The sequence below is a fragment of the Halichoerus grypus genome, chromosome 10, assembly GCF_964656455.1.
Source record: "Halichoerus grypus chromosome 10, mHalGry1.hap1.1, whole genome shotgun sequence".
Taxonomy (NCBI): Eukaryota; Metazoa; Chordata; class Mammalia; order Carnivora; family Phocidae; genus Halichoerus; species Halichoerus grypus.
In genome coordinates, this window is record NC_135721.1 from 118,859,028 (window position 1) to 118,880,271 (window position 21,244).

Consider the following 21,244-nt stretch of genomic DNA (forward strand, 5'->3'; position numbering starts at 1 on the left):
CTGCAGTAAATCGCTCCGAGGGGAAGCTTGCCATCTCCTTCAGCTGCTGCTTCCAGATTGGAGAAGTGTGGGGAGTCACATTCACCCTGGATCACATCAGAATAGCACAGCTCTTCACTCAGGTGATTCTCCTCCTTCAGATGTCCGTTTAACCTCTGCGTCTGCGAGAGCCTCCCTGACCCCCATGTCATGCCGTGCCACCCAGTTGCCCACCTCCCCCACCCCCGCTGCTTAGAGTGCCGAGTTGTTACCTCTGTGAACTTACTGCAGTTGGTCATTATGTTTTCTTGCTTCCCTTTGATAAGCTCCATGAGGGCAGGGACCAAGCCTGTTGTATTCCTGGCAAGGAATAGATGTCGCACTCGCATCCCGTGGTTTGAGTTTAATAAAGGGACGATCTACAGGGGTGTGGGCAGGTTTAAGGGACTCAGGGTGGGGTGGTGCAGCACTCCGGGGCTAGCAGCATTAAGAAGCTGTTACGGGGGCGGGTGCCTGTCTGGCTCAGTCAGTAGAGCGTGTGACTGTTGATCTCAGGGTCACGAGTTCGAGCCCCGTGTTGGGTGTAGCACCTGCTTAAAAAGAATGAAGGAATAAATTAATCATAAAAATAAAAGAAGCTGTTCCTAACCAGTGGCTGACGGCAGAGGGAGGGAGTGGTACTGGAACCTGGGGGGAGCGGTGGGGAGAGGGCCACCTGGCAGGAACTGAGGCTTTCCGTCAAGTTGCCCGTAGCACCTTGGCAAATATGGTGACCTCACTCTGCCCCCACCTTCTGGGCTCCGATCGGCTGAGGCTAACTGGAAGCCAGAGGGGAAGGGAGTTTGTGGATGCCTTCCACTAGGGTCATCCTCTTAGGGTGTGGGGCAGAGTGGAGAAGGGAGCAGGAGGACCCGGAGGGACCTGTAGAAGAGAGCCCACATTCGCTGTTGTCTGCCTGGAGCCTGGCACGGTGCCTGGCACGTAGCAGATGCTTCTTACGGGTGTGCTGAACTGGTTGATTGTGACTCTGTATTGAAGAGAATGGTCAGGCTGCCTGGTTCAGCTTCCAGGTCATGCTACCGACCTTCACATAATGCAGTCCTGTGACCCCTCTCCAAGCTGGTCGTGGTTTTTCTGAGTGTACTCACGATAGTTATGTCCCTCTAAAGCGTGTGGTCTAGGTGTGGTCTCCTTGGCACGGAGCCGCAGGATTGTCCTTCTGTAATTTCTCTGAATACAGCCTGAGATCCTGGTATATTTTGGGGGATATGTCATGATGTCTCCTTGCTGTCAAGTGAAATCCCTCCACACTCCCATGAGCTGCCCAGTCTATAAATTCAGTTCCAGGATATGGGTCTGCTTTGGACACTGTCTCACTGGTGATTATGCTCTCAACCTAGATCAAGGATGACAAACACCAAGCAAAGCGAACGTCCATGGCAGACATTATTAATCACTCATGGCTGCTCTTCTATTGCACCTCTGAATCCTTCTCAACACAGCGCTTGAGCAGTCACTACCAATCTGCTGGAGGAGGTGTAGGAGATAAAACCTGTTTGATGTTTTTGTCCTAGGTATTCTTTGTTATTTGGGAAATGAAGGATGGAAGTAGAAAGCCAAATATCTTAATGGGCAAGAAAGTGTTTTTTTGAGTGCACTCAGCAACCATGCACCTATGTAATAGGGTCTTTGTGATGCTTCAATAAGGATTCAGGTGTAATACAGAGCACAATGCCAGGTTCACAGAAGGTCAGGATGCTGGAGCCGAAAGTAGGGGGAAACTGAGGCAGAACCTGTCAGTGGGATCTGGAATGAATTGTGCAGCCAGAGACCCACCATCCAAGTGTAGGCTTCGGGTACCAGCTTACCTGCTGAGTTTACAGCCTGCTCCAGACAGGGCAATGTGTATCTTGAAGTCTTTGAAATTTGGTGCACATTTTATACTCACAGCTCATTTCAATTTGCACGAGCCACACGGCAAGCTCTCCAGAGGCACATGTGGCAAGTGGCCACCATGTGGGACAGCATAGGTTCATGTCTTAGGAAAATTCCCCGTCCTCAGACAGGGCTCTGAGCCTGGACATACTTGCTCCCATGTTGGGCTCTCCTTATCAAAAGAATTAGTAGTTTACTGAAGTTGTTGGCAGTTTATTATTTCTCTTCCCCTTTAGGTAATAAGTTTCATAAGGGCTGGGAGCTCCTCTCTCCCCAGCTTGCCTGGCATACAGGAGGGCCTCAATAAATGCATGTTGAATGAACAAGTTAACATGGCTCTCTATTCTCCAGAGACTCCCACCACCTCTGTGTTCTATGCCTCCACCCCTGTCCCTACATCAGTTTCTCAGATCCTGGCCCATCTCATGGCCTCCCAGCCCCTCTGATAGGACAGGCTTTTAGTTGGCCTGGTCCTGAGGCACCTGACAGTTGGGATTATTAGTCGGCAGCCTAGGCAGGGGCCTAACGGACTCGGGCAGGGCCCGTGGGGGAGCCGGCCCTGTGCAGGGGGCAGGCAGAGCTGCCTGGGATGAAGGATGGCCCTGCCTGCTGGCCCGGGGAGGTGCCACGCACATACTTCCCACCGATCGGTGCCAGCAAACGTTCCAGGGACACTGCTAAATGCCTGCTGTAAATCTTGCTTAAAGGGCCATCAAGAGCAGCTTTTGGCTGCGAGCATCTTTGCCATTATTCTTTACTAGGCCCTTTTAACGTAACTGGGAACAGGGCAATATTTTGTTCATCTGTAGCTGTTGGAAAGAAGCTCAGCGAAGTTTAATGGCTGAGACCTGGACAGCAGGCTTATCCTGGGAGTGACCTGGGGCCGGCTGCAGCCAGCTCTGGGGCCTGCTGGGGTGGCGTGAGGCTGGGGGTGCTTCCTGTGCCGTCTCTGGGGGGCGGGGCCCTGTAGCCTGTGAGGATCAGGTGGATCGTGCCTCCACCCCAGGGCCACTCCACGCTCTTTAGGTGGGGTGAAGGGCTGGGTACTTCCAGAGGCCCCTGCTGATCCCTGGGTCCTGGTGCAACCGGGGCAGAGAGCAGGAGGCACCCAGCAGAAGCACACTGGGCCCAGGCAGTCCTCTGTCCCCAAGTCATATGCCCTTTAACCTTCAACAGGAGCAGCTCTTCTTTAGTCCCCATAGTCCTCCACGGGGAGTGATCCTCTCCTTCCAGGGACCTTCCGGCCCCAGCCCCCCTCATCCTCAAACTGTCTATGTAGTGTGCAAGTCCCCATCAAATTGTTTCCAAAGATACAGTGAGTAGCTCAGAGCCCTTATCTTGGAAGAGATAACTCTATCTTTCAAGTGTTTGAACTAGTTAAATAGCAGCCAAGAGTCTGTGTGGCCCCCCACCAGACAGTGATTTTTTTTCTCACAAATATGGGGCTCCTTGGTGCTCTTCAGGCAGGGATGACACATTGTCCAACCTAAGGAGGGCACCACTCATATCACAGCCTATGTGAATGGCACCTCCTGGATCTGTGCAATGCACACCCTGGGCAACCAGACACGACAGCCCTGTCCTCAGCCTCCAGCAGGTCTCCACCTTGGCATGATGTTGAATGTCGGGGTAGGTCGTGGTTCTCAGAAGGTGTGCTCACGGGTTAGGCCCTCTTGATTACCAGGGGCCTCCACTGTCACTGGTGGGTCTGAGCATCGCTTCCCTCCACTTCAGAATTCTAGACCAGAGGTTGGTCGATTATGGAGTTTTATTGGACTGCAGCCATGCTCATCTGTTCATGCATTGTCTGTGACAGCTTCCAAATGGCAGAGCTGAGTAGGAGCCACAGAGATCATATAGCCTTCAAAGCCAAACTTATGTACTATCTGGCCTTTCAGGAAACATTTTGCCACCCAGAATATGGTGAAAGAAAGAATGGCTTCTAATGCTTACCTGCTTCATGTCTCTGGAAGTCCCAGGGGCTTTTAGTGACTGCTTTGATCCAGCAAGCCCAGACGCATCTACATCTTTTCTTGCTGCCACTGACTTAGTGGAATTAGGAGCATCCAAATGTCTTTGTTTTGCCCTGTCGCTGGCATCTGGTCCAAGAACAGGGGCCCCAGTGCCCAACCCTGGGTGTGAGAGCCAGGATTCAAGAGCTCATCTTGCAAATGTTTATTCTACCTGCTGAGTGTCAGGAGCCAGGGGCTGTGGTACAGACGGAAACGAGACAGGCCTGCAGGCTCGGAACTGGAAGATGTTGTGAACTAGTAAGGGGGAAATACATGCACACAGATAACTGGGATATGCTATGAAAAATACTACAGAACGTCGGTCCTGTATAGACTCTTCCGTGGAGGCTTTTTAAGGAAGAGGGATAAATGAGTTGGGCCTTGAAGTAAGAATAGAAGTTTTCTAGGTATATGAAGGAGGGGTAGTCTAAACACATGGCCTCAGTCCTGATGTGGTCTCAGTCCCTCTGGGGCTGAATGTAGGAATCTGGAAAGCATTCATAACAGTTATTACCCTGGGTCTCATGTCCAATATTACGACGTTGCCCATATACACAAAGAGTCATGTCTCCACTGTCTGTCAAGGCACCTTTGTCCTTATGTAGACAGATAATGACACAGACCTGCTGGGACAGGGGGATCAGTGACTCCCTCGTGTCAGCCACACTCAACCCCACGTGTGTTTGGCGCACAGCTTTGTGCACACATCTGCCAATACCATGAAGAGGGAGTGCATGTACACGTACATACACACCCATGCACGGGTGGACCTTGTCCTTAGTCTTCTGCCTCCAGTGCATGTGACCACCCACACTTTATTCTCTACATCAGCCATAACCTGGCCTTGGAGCCCAGGAATAAAGGACTGGCTGACATACTCAAATGTGGCAGTTCTCCCTAGCTTCCTCTTCCTCCCGCTCCATCCCCTCTCCAAGCCACACTGCCCTTCTCGGCGATGATACATGGGGACAAAGAACTGGGTGCTGTATCCAGGCTGGAGCCAGACATGAACTCTCAGAGAGCTTACTCTTGTCAAGGCTAGAACCTGGGAGGCTGGCTATTCACTTGTCACATCGCCCTGCATCTAAGCATGATTTCTGCCATTGGCTTTAGCAGTTGCTTCCTGGAAGTCAGGCCACCAGGAAACTTTTCATCCACATAGGGAAGGAGCAGATGGACATGAGACCAGAGACAGGGAGATGATAGATTTTAGGGGTGTCTCCCCCCCAGGTATTAAGATGACCTCCTTCTCCATCCTGGTATGTGTGAGTCTTGGGTAGTCTTGGGTAGTTGGTTGGTGTCCCACTTTGGACAACGTGAATATGTCCACAGATTCTATTTATCTGTATTTACTTCCTTATTGTAGATTTCATTATGGGCAAATGTTCTAGATATTTTCCACTATCATAGAATAAACACTATAAAAAATTGAAATAATAAAATGAGCATGGTAAGGAAGACATCAAAAATTTGTACATGGCAAAGGAGCAATATCCCTAATAAATAAAAAGCTCCTGCAGGTTAATAAGAAAAAGACAAATACTTTAATTAAAAAATAAGCAAATGCTAAGAACAGGTAATTCACAAAATACATCTGAATGTCCTATAAACATGAAAACACACTGAACTTCACAAATAATCTGAGAAATGCAAATAGAAATAGATCACTTGTTACCTGGAAGATTGGCAATGATTAAAAATTAAAAATAACTGATTTCCTCAAGGTGGTAGGGAAGTGAAACTCTCATGCACCTCTCATGCACTGTGGGAGGTCAATGTAAATTCATACACCTTTTCTGGAGACACAATGTGAGAAAGTTTATCTAAATTTTAAATGTATGCACCATTTAAGCCAGTGCTTCTACCTCTAGCCATTTATCCTAAGGTAAGTGGACAAATTCCCAAAGTGTAGGTACAAGGCTATGCATCATAGCGTTGTGGATAGGAAAAAAAAAAAAAGAGAAAAAAACGTCTACCTCTATGGGAATAAATAGATTCTGATAAAATGGTTAAAAAAGGTGATGGAGATGTGTTTTCAGGGGCACAGAAAGAGCTCCTGGATATGGGAGTAAGAAAGCAAGCCAGGTGGTGTACTAGCATGATCCATGTGTAAAATAATGCCCACTTGTATGGGGGTCAGCAGATAACGAAAGGGCTGAATGTTGGCGGTAGTGGTCTCTGAGTGCTGAGACGTCGAGGGGTTTTGGTTTCTTCTTTGGACGTTTCTAAAGGTGTAAATCTGTCCACAACAAGCATACCTTATCTCCGTCAACCTAAAAATAAAAAATTGCGGCCATAGCTCTGTTGTGTTTGCTGTTGCTGGTTTGCCTGCAGTGAAATCTACAATACGGAAGTACACGAGATAAACCGAATCTGCGGACACATTCACTCTGCCCAGTGTGGGACGCCAGCCGACTGCCCAAGACTCACACGCACCAGGGTGGAGAAGGAGGTCATTTGCAGATTCCTGGGTAGGACAGCCATTTCCTTCCGTAGATGGGACAGTGGCTTCATCTCAGAAAAGAGAGTGTGCTTCCTTCCTCTTTGCTCGTGGCTGGAGTCTCCTCCTTTCTTGCCTTTGCCTCTCTGATGGGCCTTTGAACCCACTGGGCTCATCTGTAATGATCTGTAATCAAACAGCCCGCAAGGCAGCCTCTCATTCATTGGGGGCCTTTGGCGGGAATTGAAGAGCAGAAGGAATAGGGGTGTGGGCAGCCTAGGTGATAGGGAGAGACAGTCCTGGCTGGGAAAGCCTGTCCTCCGGCATTCTCCTGTGCCATTATCTTGGACATCAATACTTGGAGTGAGACCAAAAGGGAGGTGGAATTCCCCTGTGACACAGAGAGGGTCTGGAATGGTGGGCCTGGCCAGGAGGGCTGATGAGCTGGACTTGTTAACCCTTTGATGCCTTATTTGGGTACAGTAACCATGGGTCCCTTGTATATATACCGCGCTGCCCCGTGGTCAAATCGTATATCCCATTATCAGGCATTCGCCTAGATTTTGTTGGGGGAAATCTGGCGCCTGCCCCTTTAAAAGTTTAATCTCCTTCACCCGTGGTGAGAAAAAGAGAGGGAAGGAAGTTGGTATTTAGGTGTGAGTGTGAGGAAGTGGTTGTGTGAAGGAGTGGGAGGGCGGGTGCATGCTGGGGGACCCCGAGATATTTTCTTTCTTGCCTGTTTTTTCCACCCTATTTCTTTTTCCTCCATGTCAACACCAAACAAGACAGGACTAAAATTAATGGGGAAAGCAGCAATTAGCAAATTAGGTTAGCGGCGTGTTGCCGAGTGGCACGGCTGCCAGGTGCGGGGTCTCTGGCAGGATATTTATTAGGGCCTGTCAGAGAAGTGACGTTTTGATAAATGGAGTTGGGTAATCAGCCCCTCTATGACAGCAAGCATTGTGAGGCCTCAGCGTGCGCCCTACAGAAGCCAACCTTTGTTATGATTTTTTAAATTTTAACCTGCACAAAAGTAACGCAACAGCAACATCCACTGCCACAGAGAGCGGCCTGGAACCCCAACCTTCCTGCCCGGGGCAAGTCGCGGGTCTTGCCTGGGCTTTCCCTTTGGAACGAGCACCTGGAAAACTTGGCCAAAGGCAACCGGGGTAGGAGAGTCTTTCTGAGTTTTAGAAATGCCCTCGAGTTGAGATACGAAAAATACGAGTGGGTTTTAGAGAAGAGTTTCCACTGGGCTTGTCTGCAAGGGTGACCATTTGCTGAGGTGCCAGAGTGCTGGGAGCGGGGCTGGGGGTCGGCTGCTGGGAGCCCGGGAGGCTGGCTCTGCGGGGTCGTGGAAGGGCTCTGAGAACGTCTTCCCCAAGATTCCTGCTGCAGGAACTCCTCCCTCTGGCAAACACACGCTGCTTGGCTTTCCTCTACAATGACCAGCTTCCTGGAGGGAAGTTTCAGTAACCAGGTGGAGGGCAGTGCGTCCAGCCAGTGACAGGGTTTGGGGCAGGGAGGACCGGGTCCCTGGCCTGAACTGGGTCACGGCCATGTCCAGAAGCCCCGCCATCCCCAGCAGCTTCCGTCAAGGCCCTGGCTCCCTGTGAACAGAGTCCCTGCCTCTACTTCCTGGCCTTAAGCCGGCTGCCCTCAATGCTGAGGTGACCTTATGTCCACCAAGTCCTAGCCTTCCTCAGCTACCCGCTGAGCGCTACTTCTCTGGCGCCGGTCACGTGGCTGTACTCCCAACCTGCAGATGACAGAGTGGAGTCTCAGGTGTTGGAGTCCTGCTCTGCCCTCATTTGCTTGGCTGGGGCCCTGACTCCTGGCCCTCTCTTAACACTTCCCCATCCCACTGGCCCCTGTCTCTCTGTCCCCAGCCACTGTCTTTTTTTTTTTTTTTTTTTAAAGCAAGTTATCATACTTGCAAGGTTTCTTTTCTTTTTATTTTATTTTTTAAAGATTTTATTTATTTGACAGAGAGAGACACAGTGAGAGAGGGAACACAAGCAGGGGGGAGTGGGAGAGGGAGAAGCCGGCTTCCCGCCGAGCAGGGAGCCCGATGCGGGGCTCAATCCCAGGACCCTGGGATCATGACCTGAGCCGAAGGCAGACGCCTAACGACTGAGGCACCCAGGTGCCCCCCCAGCCACTGTCTACGTCCCACTCTGGACTGGACCCATCTGGATGTGGATCAAGGCTGAGTGGGGCTAAATTTGCTATATCTCTTTGCACATTGGATCCTGGACTGCTGACCTGCCCACGTGGGGGCCAGGACCACAGCCCGGAGGTCGGCCCCCAGCCTGCCCAGTGCCAGCTTCCTCTTCCTCCCCACCTGCCTCCTGCTGTTTCCGGGAGCTGCAAGCCTGAACCTGCCCCAGTTACGACCTGCGCCGGTGCCTGGGTCTGGGCTAACCTCCAGCAGATGTGTCCCAAAGGCAGACTCGGGTCGCACCTTTCCCTAACAATGCGGCTGTGAGTGAGAATGGCAATGTATGTGCTCCAAGGGAGGAGGTGAGCATGGTGACTGCTTGTTCCCAGTATTGGCTACCAGTGTTTCCCATCTTGCCCCCATAGTGACCCCGAGTCTCTGGACTTTTCTTGGGACTTGGAACCAGCGGCTTTTCTTGGTTTCTTGGAACCAGCGGCTGATAACAGAGCCAGTCCCCTTCCCAGTCTGCCCCGGGGCTCATGCAGCCCCATCTCGCCGAAGGAAAACGGAGCCACTGGTAATGGATTTCTGGGCTCACACCGGGGAGGGGGCAGGTAGAGAAGCCTGACGCCCTCAACGCCACCTCCAGTAGTCTGGATTTGGGGTGAAGGGTCGTGTAAGCCACATCCACACTTATTTGCTAGCACCTTTCGAACATTCTGCCAAACACGGTTCTTGTCACTGTTGGTTGGGGCTTGTACAGGGAAGGGCAGGCTCCTGAGCTGGACTGAAGAGGAATCCCTTTGGTCCCTGTGGAGGGACCAAAAAGGAATCCCTTCTCATGACCCACATTCCTATTTCTGTCCAAACAATCCTATATTTGACAGGAGGGGCCACACGATTCCACATGCTTTTTCCCTGCGCTGGGGCCCATGCTGATGCAAGGGGTCCTTTGAGCCTCAATGTGTGACACTAGAATGAGCCCCGTTGAAATTCTTCTGTTGGTTTCTTCCCAGCCTTTCCAGTTTGTTGGGACCGTTTTGATTCTGTCAACTCAGTTACTTCTCAACCTTTGGAAAGGAAGTGTTCACCTTCCTTACCCAAGTGAACAAAGTTACAGAGAACATGGCCAAGAACTGAGTCTGTGGCCCACTTCCAGACTCTCCAGTAATCCCCGAGCACTCCCTAGGGGAGGTTCTGTTAGTAACAACTAACTAACATCAGTACCAGGAAAATGATTTTCTGAAGGACTTTTATGTGCATTTTTCACTTGGCTGGCACGATATCCCTGTGATCGACTCAGTAGGTTTTATTTAGGGCCTCCCTGTTTGAGGCAAGAAAACACGAAGATTTGCCCTGTTCTTCTGCTAGTAAGTACTAGAACGTGAACCAGCCCAGGCCTTTTTTTTTTTTTAAATTAGTCATGCTAGTTTATTGGTTTTGTCTAGACTAAACTAAACGACTTATTTTTATTAGTAACTCTTGGAAAGGTAGCACACAAACAGAGCCGACAGATCATACATGTGCAGCTTGATGAGTTTTCACAAACTGAACATTCTTGCATGACCAGCACCCAGACCAAGGACAAAGCTCCCCGCCCACCATCCTGCATTCCCACAGTGTTGATTGGTTTTGCCCATTTTTGAACTTTATACACAGGGAACCATACAGTATCAAACTCTTGTTTCTGGCTTTGTTCATTCGCATTATCTTTATTATTATTCATTCTCTTTGCTGTAGAGAGTGCACTATAATATATTTATCCATTCTTCCATGGATGGACATTTCTGGCAATAGTGAACAGTGCTGCTGTGAACATTCTAGAACATGCCTCGTGGTGAACCTGGTTCATTTTTTCTGTTGGGTATATACCTAGGACTGGAACTGTAGGGTCGTAGGAGTGTTTACTGCACCCACGTCTTTGACTTTAAAACCTATCTTTTACCGGGGCACCTGGGTGGCTCAGTCGGTTAAGCATCTGACTCTTGATTTCAGCTCAGGTCTTGATCTCAGGGTCTTGAGTTCAAGCCCCGTGTTGGGCTCCACGCTGGGTGTGGAGCCCACTTAAAAAAAAAACCCAAAAACCCTGTCTTTTATCATATTCTCCCCTTCCCTTATTTATTCTGTTAACGCTTCCAAGAAACATTGAAAGGGCAAGTTCTCCTGTCTTGCTTGACTTCAAGTAGTTGCGTGAAGGTAGAACCCAGCCGTATGCCTTGTGTAACCTCAGTTTAAGCCAAACCCTCCCACGGCCCTCCTTCTGCCCGGCCGGTCCTTATGCTCCTGTCTCTGCTTCAGCCTTACCGGCCTGGTGCTCCTCCTCCAGCCTGGCACATGCGCCTTGGATCTCCGCACACGTTTCTTCAGCCCGGGATGCTCTCGCCCCGGCTATGTGCTGGCTGCCTCCCCACCTCCTTCCATCTTAGCCCTGAGGTCTCCTTCCCCAAGCACCCTACCCGATGCTCTGTCTCACTCCTGGGCAGTCTGTCTCCTTAGCTTGCCTTGGTTTTTCTCCACGAGTTCATGGCCATTGCCTGCCCTGTACATGTTGCCTAGCTGTGTGCTGGCTCCCACCTCGTGCAGCCCCCGCCCCCCAGGATGCGGCTTCCTCCTATTTCATTCCCACGGCGTCCACAGTGTGAGCTCAGTGCCTGCCTGCCATGGCCCCTCTACAAATACGTGTAGACTGAATCCCTGCTGAAGCACAGATATTATCAGTCCCACGTGTGGGCACCTTGTCAGCAAGGAAACTGGAGTGACGTCATCTGACGTTTTCTGGGGAGGGGCACGAGATCTTGGTAATCGCCTCATTCTTCGTAAATTCCTTGCTAGCTGACCAGTTAATGAGACCTAGGCTTTTTCTTGGGATCGAATCTGACTCTTTCCTTTTCTGGGAAAGTCCAAATATTATTTATCTTCTGGCCTCTCTCGCATTCTTCTTGGTGTCTCAGAGGCCTCCGCCCTGTCTGCGATGCACCTGCCGGGTGCAGGGCATTGTCCTGGGCCTGAGGACACAAAGGCACAGAGGACACTTTCTCTGCTTCTGGAGCTTTCTCAGGAGTCAGTGTTGGGGAGAGACCTGCAGCCAAAGTGACAGTGGCCCAGTGAAGCTGCGTGTGGTGACAACTGTGACCGGGGGGCAGGGAGTATGGCGGGATGGGCTATGGCAATGCGGGCAGGGGGGTTTGTGGACTCTGGTGGGAGGTTTTCTTGCCATGGACCGTGCATTCAACAAATATTTATCAAGCTCCTACTATGTGGCGGATGCTTTGCTGAGCACTGGGGATGCTATCATGATGCGGACAAATGCAGATCCTGTCTTTATGGAGTACTCAGCCTAGTGAGGATAATAAACAAACAAGTAAGCAAATAAATTAAAAGAACATTTTGCTTGTGATGAATGCTAAGAAGGAAATAAACATGGTGCTGAGATTCCAGGTGTGGGGAGAAGAATTATTTTTTTAATTTTTTCATTTATTTTTTAATGTTATCATTGAGAGAAGCTGAGCCAGGTGTGCAGGGCTGGCTCTCTGCTATTTTTTTTTTTTTAAAGTAGGCTCCGTGCCTTAGCGTGGAGCCCAACATCGGGCTTGAACTCACAACGCTGAGATTGAGACCTGAGCTGAGATCAAGAGTCAGACACTTCACCGACTCAGCCACCCAGGTGCCCCGAGAAGAATTCTTTAGATGGGTGGTGTCAGTGAAGGCCTCTCTGAGGGCTTCCAAGGAGCTGGCCGTGGAGGATGAGGAAGGTCATTCCAGGCCCTGGCAGAAGCCCCGTGGTGAGAAAGGCTTGCTGTGTTCCAGCAATTGAGAGACATTGAGTGGGAAAGGGGGAAGGTGGTTCCCCATGAGGTGGTGGGGCAGGAGGGATCCCACCATTCAGGGCCTTATAGGGATGAGAGGCCATCAGGGTTTCTTCAAGGGCAGTGAGAGGCATTTTGGGGGAAAAGCATGGAGTTATTTTCATTTTACAAAGCTCCCTGGGGCTACAACATGGAAAACAGATTGCTGGGGGCAAGCGGAAAAGTGGGCAGATGGGAGGGGAGGTTGCTGCAGGTGTTCTGGAAGAAAGGACGGTGGCCTGGGCTGTGGGGAGAAGTGGTGGGGTGTCAGGTGTGTTTGGGAGTTTGTGTCAGTAGGACTCACTGGTGGATTGGACGAGGGGATGAAGCTGGGGAGGAAGCAGAGATGGTTCTAGTTGCCGGTGTGAGCATCTACATGGGTGCTGGTACCATTTAAGGAGGAACACACTGACCCATGATGCTCTTAGCAGTGAGTGGTGAGTTATCTCCCCATCACCGGAGTCCCCAGGAAAAATCTACGTGCCTTTCTTTTGCAGTCATGAAGCACCCGGAGCCTCCCAGGCAGGTCCCATGCTGGGTGGGCCTCTATTGTTCCTAGGCTTTCCCCAGGTGGTGCAAATGAATCATTTCAGAAATGAATCAAACATCCCTGCTTTTAAGAAGCTCACCATCTAACTCAGCCTTGTGACCAAACCCCGATCCATTAGTAATGGCTGGTGCTCTGTGTGGAGAAGAAACTTGGGTCTGGCCTTTATGGGAGAGAGTGTTATACTTAATCAGCAATGTCTGCCATAGACACGGGATGGGAGAAGTGGTATCACTGTGTCTGCTTGGCCTGTGTTCCAGGGTAAACCCCCATACTCCCCACGAAGTGGACGTGGCTCTCAGAATCAGCGCCTCCTTGGGGCAGGTTTCCCTGATGCGCGGTTGATAAATGTTTTTTCCGTAGAGGAAGAACATGCAGACTCTGGAGTCAGCAAATGCTAGCCTACAGGTGCGTGCTCTGGTTACCACTTCTATACCGTGTAACCTTGGGCAGTTTTTATCACCTCTCTGGGTCTTGGTTTCTAAATCTGAAAAATGGGAATAACTCAACCCCTGGCTTGCAGAATCATAAGGACTCCTTGGGGTTGTTTCTGGCAGCTAATAGGCCCTAAAAATGTAGGTTGCAAACTACTGTAGAAACGTTGAAGCTGCATGTGGAGCCGTAGACAGGAGGGAGAGTTCTGTCCTGACCCCAGCAAAGCCTGGGCATGCACGTCATCCAGCTACACCTGTCTATACCCGAGTGAGCAAGGCAGCTTTGAGCTTCCCACAGCTAAAGGGGCTTTTAGGCACACTGGTTTGGGTTATGTGTGGTGGGGAGGGGGTTGACCTTGGGCGGGGTACAGGGAGAATTGGGCTATTCCTATGTTATCAGGGGTATGGGGCCATGTGGAAGGGCCAGATGATTGTGTTTCTGGAAACCAGGGGATTTGGACCAGAGGCTGCATCTTTCAGGCTCCTGCCCTGACAGGTGTCCCAAATCATAACAGAAACCAGGACTTAGGCCCCATGGATTGGATTCACATTTTTACATTTTCCCCCCGTTCCTATCACCAGCACTGTCACCACCGTAACAACGAGAAATAGCAGCAGTAGCCCACCCTGAAGGAAGCTCCGTACCGTTCCCCTCATTACGGGTCACCAAGGCCTAGTGCAGTGCCTGGCGTAACTATCTACTATTGCTAGATAATTATTATTACCACTATTAAAAAGAGTAGCAGCTAACATTGAAAACGTGTTTATGTTCGCGTCTCATAGAGTTCTCACGACAGCCTTATGCTTTATGGCAAGGAGTTGGCAAACTATAGCCCATACGCCAAATCCAACCTGTGGCTTATTTTGTAGGCCCACAAGCTAACAATGGTTTTGACGTTTTTCAAGGGTTTTAAACCAAACCAAACAAAGAAGAGTATAAGAGGCCATCAGTCCCACAAAGCATTGAATATTTACTCTTTGGCTCTTTGCCAAACTCTGATACAGAGTTTTTGTTAGGATGGGCTGGGTTATGCCGCAGTGACAAGCAGCTTGCAACCTCAAAGGCTTAGCCTAACAAAGGTTTGTCTCTTGCTGACTTACTGTCAGCTGTGGGTCTGTGCCACCCTCCAGGGCATCTGTCTGCCAGGTGGTCGGGCAGTTCTGACCCTGTGGCTCTAATACCCTATAACATGAGGCCGCTTGGTTGTCATGGCAGAAGAGAGAGACTGGGAAGCTCATGGGGGCCTCCCGTTGCTTCACTCATGTGACTCTTGCTACTTGCATGTATATTTCATTAACTAGAACTTGTCCCATGGCCCTGCCTTACCTATGCGGGGCTGAGAACTATGAAGAAGCACCTAGAATGATCTAGAACAAGGTGAAGAAACTGAACTTCAGAGAGGTGAATCTCTTGTTGGAGGTTATGCAACAAGGAAAAGGCAGAACAAAGACACACACCAGGCAAGTGTGATTTCCAAAACCCGTGATCTCATCTATTCTCTTCTCCTTCCTTTATATTCTCCTTGTCCTGGCTGTAAACTCCATTAAACATCTCCCTGCTTTCAAGTGGCTCAGACAGAGTGTGCCCATGGTTGCTGGCACATCTCCCAGAGAAGTCCTTTTAGCTCTGCACTCCCTCCCCCAGCCTCTGTCTCCTGGCTCTGGCCCCAATGGGGGTGGAAGGTGCCACGGCCTGAGTAACTCATGGCTCCATTGGCTCCCTGCAGTGATGAATGACACCCATCCATCGTGGGCCCTGCTGACGGCCGAGCTCATCCATCATGGCCCGGCGCTCCCAGGTGATGTATTAGTGCCCGGAGAATGGATTGCTCAATAGCCGGTCTGGTTGGGAAGGAAACCGAGCCAAAGAGTGGATTCAATCTAATTACCTGCTCACCCTGGCCAGGCTGAGAGGTACTTTGGCAGTCCCTCTTGGGCTCCCTGCAGAAATATGACTTGCAGTTTTTGAGCCACCAGGTCATTCCCAACTCATTGCTGATGAACAGGGCATGATTTTGAAAGAAAAAAAAAATTCCGGGAGGAGCTATGAGCAGAGTTGCTCGATGTTGGAGACCCAGGCAGGCTAGGTGAGTCTTCTGGGGATGAGTAAGGTGTGGGCCAAATGATATCGGGGTGAGGAATCACTGAGATGGATCAGAGGTGCCGGGTCTGTAGAAAAGTCAGTGGTCAAGGCTGTGAGCTCCGCAGTCATGTAGACTTGGGTTTGTGCCCTATTTCTGTCACCTGCTGTGTGATCTCAGGCAAATCATTTAACCTCTCTGAACCTCAGTTTCATTTTCTGTAAAATGAGACTGCAGTTGTGAGGATTCAATGGGAATCACTCCCTCCCTCCCTCTTTTTTCAAAGGCCAAGCGTAGTAAGCTACAGTAAGTGGTGATGATGGTGGTGACAATAATATTGATAATTATAATTAAAAACTCAAGTTGTTCTCCCTCCTCTTTGTCACTTAGAGGTTGGACTATTGCCAGGGAGGCACTGGTGGGTAATGATGGCAGCAGATTATTTGCTACTCCCCCACCGAGAGATGGAATGACTAGTCTATGACTGCTTCAACCAGTAGAATGTGGAGTTCAGGCCTACCTAGCCTTTAAAAGAACCGGACCCCTCCACTTCTTTTTTCTTGGAACACTTGCACTGGGGGAAACCAGCTGCTCTGCAAGGAACCCCATTCCCCTGAGACTGACTGCCATGCTGTGGGGAAGCCCAAGCTAATCCCCTGGGGAGGCCAAGTGGAGAGAAAGATGCCCAGACAGCCCCCCTGTCTTCCAGCCATCCCAGCTGAGGTGTCAAATGTGTGGGTGAAAAATTCATCGTGGGGGTCCGGCCCGGTTGAGCCTTCAGATGACAGCACCAGCCACCATATAACCGCAACTGCCTGAGAGACCCCCAGTGAGAACTGCCAGTCATCCCACAGAAACATGAGAATGGTCCATTGTTACTTTAAGCTCCTAGGTTTTGAGGTGGTTTATTATGCAGCAGTAGATAGCTGGCGTATCAGGAAAGGTGACACTGTCTTCTTTAGAATATGAGCCTTAAGGACAGGATGGGGCTGCAGCTGCCACACCCTTAGGAGGGGACAGCCTACCCGAGGACACAACCAAGAAGTGAGCAAAATCAAGAGACAGAGAGAAAGACAGGGTTCTGGCCATAGCATCCCTTGAAATCTGCTGTGTTTCAGATCAATTCTGTATCTTAGATGTCTCATTTGTATGAGCCAATATGTTCCTTTTCTCCCCCCTTATGCTATTTTGAATTGTTTTTTTGTCACTCACAACCACAAAAGTTTGGATGAATACACTCACAGTCCACAGGTGATCAATTCATGACACCCAGGCCTCCTGTTCTGATGTTCTGTGGTCTTGATAGGCATGTTAATAAATCCCAACACTCTTTCTCACCAAGCCTAACTTGGCTTGAGAATCCTCAACACAGAATTCCAGGCAGTGAATCAGATGAAATCAGATGAAATCAGATGAAATTAGATGAAGAGGCACCTGTTATCCTCAAAGGAACATCAGGTGACTTGGGTTTGTGCCTTTCCAGACCCTGTGGCTGGAGGCCTGACACCTGCTTAGCTTTGTCAGCCCTGTTCTTACCAGCAAGTCTTTCTCTGGGAACCAGGGCCCAGGCCTTTCGTGCCCATCTGCTGCCTGGATCCTGCTCCAAATTAACGAAAGTCTTAGGATTTTGACTCTGCTGCCTACTTGATGGACCCAAAGTCACCTCTGTCCTCATGCTCCCACCCAGGACCTCCATTCCCCAGATGGTTGTAGACACAGCCCTGCTGTGTTTCTCTCTGCACGGGGAAGCCCCCCCGCCAATGGGATAATCCTAGCCTGGCCCTGTTTGTTCATGTTTTCTGCCCATTCCCCAGACAATGTCAATGAATTTCTAACAACGGCCACCACCAACATCACACAGCTTGGGTTTTCCCCTCCAGATGTCCCATTGAAGGCTGACATAGTCCCCTTTCTATCTATTCTCTTCACTTCAGCCAGGGTGGTCTTTCAAAATGTAAATGAGACTATATTACTGTCTGCTCATAACTCTGCACTGGCCTGCCATTGCACTTAGCCAACATTCCAGAAATGCCTGCTTACCACGGCTTTCAGGGCTCTGCATGGCTGGTATCTGTCAGCACCTCCAGGCCCAGGCTGAACAACCACTTCCTGACTGTTTGCACTGAAACCACCTGAGCCTCTCCCACTTGCTGGAATGGCCCATTCTTTCTCCTGCCACAGTGCCTTTGCGCATGATGTTCCCATTGCCCTTTGCCCTTCATGTCCTTAATTCCTGCTCATCCTTCAGGTCTCATCTCAGCTGCCACTTTCATGTGGAAGCCCTTATTAATCTAGATGATGTTAACTCCCTCTATATGGAAGAGCCAACTCTAATGAAAGAGCTAACAATAAACGGCACTTCCTTTGTGCTGAGAGCTGTTAAAAGTCCTTTATACATATTATATCATGTCCTCCTCACATCAACCCTGGGAGGCTGATGTTCTTATCTGTTTTACAGATGACGAGCCTGAGGCACATGTTACATGCCCAGGTACCTCTGCTTCATACCACTTCACAGAGCCGGATTTTGCGTTTATTCGTGCTTTTTCAAGAGAGTGTTTGTTGCCTGCCCCTGATGTGAGATCCCGACAAGCAGGGACGGCATCTGTTTTTGCTGGTCGCCTTCTCGTTAGTGCCTAGCATGGGGCCTGGCACAGCTCTAGATTTCCACGGACCCCTCGGGCTGCTCTGAGCCCCAGGGGACTTCTCTGTCATTGGTGCTGGCCCCCAATGCCCCAGTGGCGGTCCCGTTTTGTGCACAGATCTATGACGGGCAGGAGCATCTAAGGCAGGCAGCAGGGCTGTCACTGTCTGATTTCGAGGCGGCCTCTCAGCGGTGAGCGGCAGGCCCTGGGGAAGGACCCGGGCAGCAGGGAAAGCGGGTGTTTGGGGTTAAGGACCAGCTGAGCGCATGGAGCAGGGGTGGGCGGCGTGGAGGACAGCTGCTGGGGTGAAACCAGGGCTGCGGAGGCCAAGCCCTGCGACTGATTCCCCGGATGGTTGGAGTGGAGCTCTGAGAGCAGCCTTGGTGGTGACAGTGATTGAGCTCAGGGCCACGGCGTCTGCAGCCTGGGTCAGGCCGTTGAGAGCGCACAAGGAGCATGTTGTGTGCATGCCATGTGCATGCCGTGTGTGTGTGCGCATGCGTGGTTGTGTGCCCATGGTGCGAGGGCTGTGACTTTACATGGTTGTGTGTGCATTCGTTTGAGCCAAAGGACGTTGCCACCAGAGTGGCAGTTTCATGGGGCTCAGCAGAAGGCAGGTGCACGTGGACGGCTCTGGCTCAGGTTAAGGGGTTGTGTATACACGGACACGGCGAGTTCTGGCTGTACGTACAGGGCTAGTGCTGTGAGGGCAAGTGAGCATGACCTGTCCAGAGGTGACTCTGTGTGAGCGTGTGTGTGTGTGTGTGCGTGCGTGTGTATGTATGATGGTGACGGGAGCTAGATTAAGGTGTCAGGACTTACTTCTAGATAATGACACGTGCCCTACAGTAATGGGACGAGGGGTCGTATATCCTCCAATAAGTGAGTGGCCCAGGGGCCAAGTGGGTCCTGCATGATACACTGGACGTCTTTTTCTGCTGTCCCTCTCTCCCAACTTGTGGGCACAAGAGAGCTCCAAGACTCCCCCAAGCACCGTTTTTGACCAGACCGTGGACACCACACTCTGACTCAGCTCACAGAGCCCTCATACCTACCACTGTAGGGACATTTCATGCCTCCTGGAGAGAGAACCCCAAACAGTCAATAGAATTGGCTTCTAGAAGATGAGGAGGAAACAGGCTTGCAGAAGTTAAGTAACCATGGAATGGCACAAACAGGCACAGACATAATGGATAGGGTACAATCCGTGGAGTCAAATCCTGGTCTAGCCCTTACTAGCTGTGTAACTGGTAAAAATCACTTAAATTGATTTCCTATGTAAATTTTACCCGGCACAATGCCTGACACAACATAGGCTTCGCTGCCATAGAGCTAAGTTGAAATAAGAACTTCATAGTCAAAAACCATTTATGAATGTCTACTGCGGGAATTATTTTTGTGACTCACCCATATTTCTGGTTCTCAGCCTCCTGGACGGATGGTAGGCTTGTATGTCCCTGTCCTCTTTGAATTCAGGCGCGACCATGTGACTTGTGTTGGCCAATGAAGTGAGAGCCAAGTGGCCGGTGTGGGCATTCCTGGGAGGGAGGTTTAGAAGTTAGTGCATGAGGCGCCATGTTTTCTTTCACTGGCTTTGGCAAAGTGAAGTTCTGGAGCTGGAATGTCCCTCAGGCTGAAGATCCTAGGGAGCAGAGGCCCAGTGACCTATGATTGATGTGTTGTGTAGCAAGAACTAAAACTTTGTTGTTTGGACCCAGAGATTTTGGGGTTGTATGTTACCTGGTTAATCCCACCTGACCCATTTAATATACACTGAGACCGTCCACCAATTTGGTCTTTTAGTCTATCTGTGAGGTAAAGACTTACCCTGATTTCACAAATGACAAAACAGTCTTGAGGTCTGCAAGTTTTATCTTCAGTCAGTAAACAGGATCAGCCTTTCGATGTAAAAAAGTGACATTTGGGACCTTTGGTACAAGAAGGATGTGGATGTACAAGAATGGTGGCCTAGTCTCAGAAACATTTCTGGAGAGCGATGAGCCAAGGGAGAGAGAATGGACTCTCCTACATGGAGAAGAATCTGCACAATATTTTCTGAACTGATTCAGATAATGAAGGAAGCCCCAAGGTAGGTAAAGGTGTGATGGAGATTTCTACTCACCCATCTCCTGTGGGAAATTCACCCAATAAAGTACACAACACGGAATAACTTACTTTCATTTTTTAGAATTGCACAAGTTATAGATGATCCTCGTGTAACACAGAATTCAGAGAAATGGAAGATTAAAAAATAAGAATCTGAATGTTATAGAGCTGGAATCACACCATATGTAGCTGCTTTCAGGCTGGCTTCTTTTATTTGGTAATATGCCTTTAAGTTTCCTCCATGTCTTTTCATGGCTTGATGGCTCATTTCTTTGTAGCGCTGAGAAACATTCCATTGCCCGGATGTACCATATTTTATTTATCTATCCACCTACTGAAGGACACCTTGGTTGCTTCCAACTTTTGGCAATTAGAAAAAAGCTGCTACAAGTAAAACTGTATGCAAAAACATGTCAGTTTCCTTGTGGACCTACGTTTCCGAATCTCTTGGGTAAATACCAAGAAACACAACTGCTGGATTACATGGTAAGAGAGCGTGTAGTTTGGTAAGAAACCACCACGCTGTCTTCCAGAGTGGCTATGCCATTTTGCATTCCCGCCGACAATGACGGAGAGTTCCCATTGCTCTGCATGCTCACCAGCATTTGGTGGTGTGGGTGTTCTGGATTTGGCCGTTCTGATAGGTGTGTAATTGATATCATATGACATAAGATGTGGAGCGTGTTTTCATATACTTATTTTTCACCTGCAAATCTTCTTTGGGGAGGTGTCTCTTAATGTCTTTGGCCCATTTTAAAATCAGGGTTTTTGTTTTCTTATCGTTGAGATTTCAGAGCTCTTTGTGTATTTTGGATAACAGTCCTTTATCAGATCTATCTCTTGCAAATGTTTCCTCCCAGTCTGTGGTTTTTCTTCTCATTCTCTTAACATTGTCTTGTGCAGAACTGAAGTTTTTAATTTTAATGAAGTCCAGCTTGTCAATGATTTCTTTCATGATCATGCCTTTGGTGTTGTACCTAATGTCTTCCCCACACCCAAGGTCATCCAGATTTTCTCTTATGTTGCCTTCAAGGAGCTTATAGTTTTGATTTCAACTAA

General features: G+C 49.7%; 1 long non-coding RNA gene and 1 other non-coding gene across 13 annotated transcripts in view; one reads left to right on the forward strand and one right to left on the reverse strand.

The window, feature by feature from the left end:
* The window catches only part of LOC144379288 (uncharacterized), a 1,054,371-nt gene that overhangs the window by 794,836 nt on the left and 238,291 nt on the right, over nucleotides 1-21,244 (reverse strand). The gene's annotated exons all lie outside the window — the stretch shown is intronic.
* Nucleotides 491-563, forward strand: TRNAN-GUU (transfer RNA asparagine (anticodon GUU)). Its single transcript has one exon. It is a non-coding gene; the product is annotated as a tRNA-Asn (tRNA).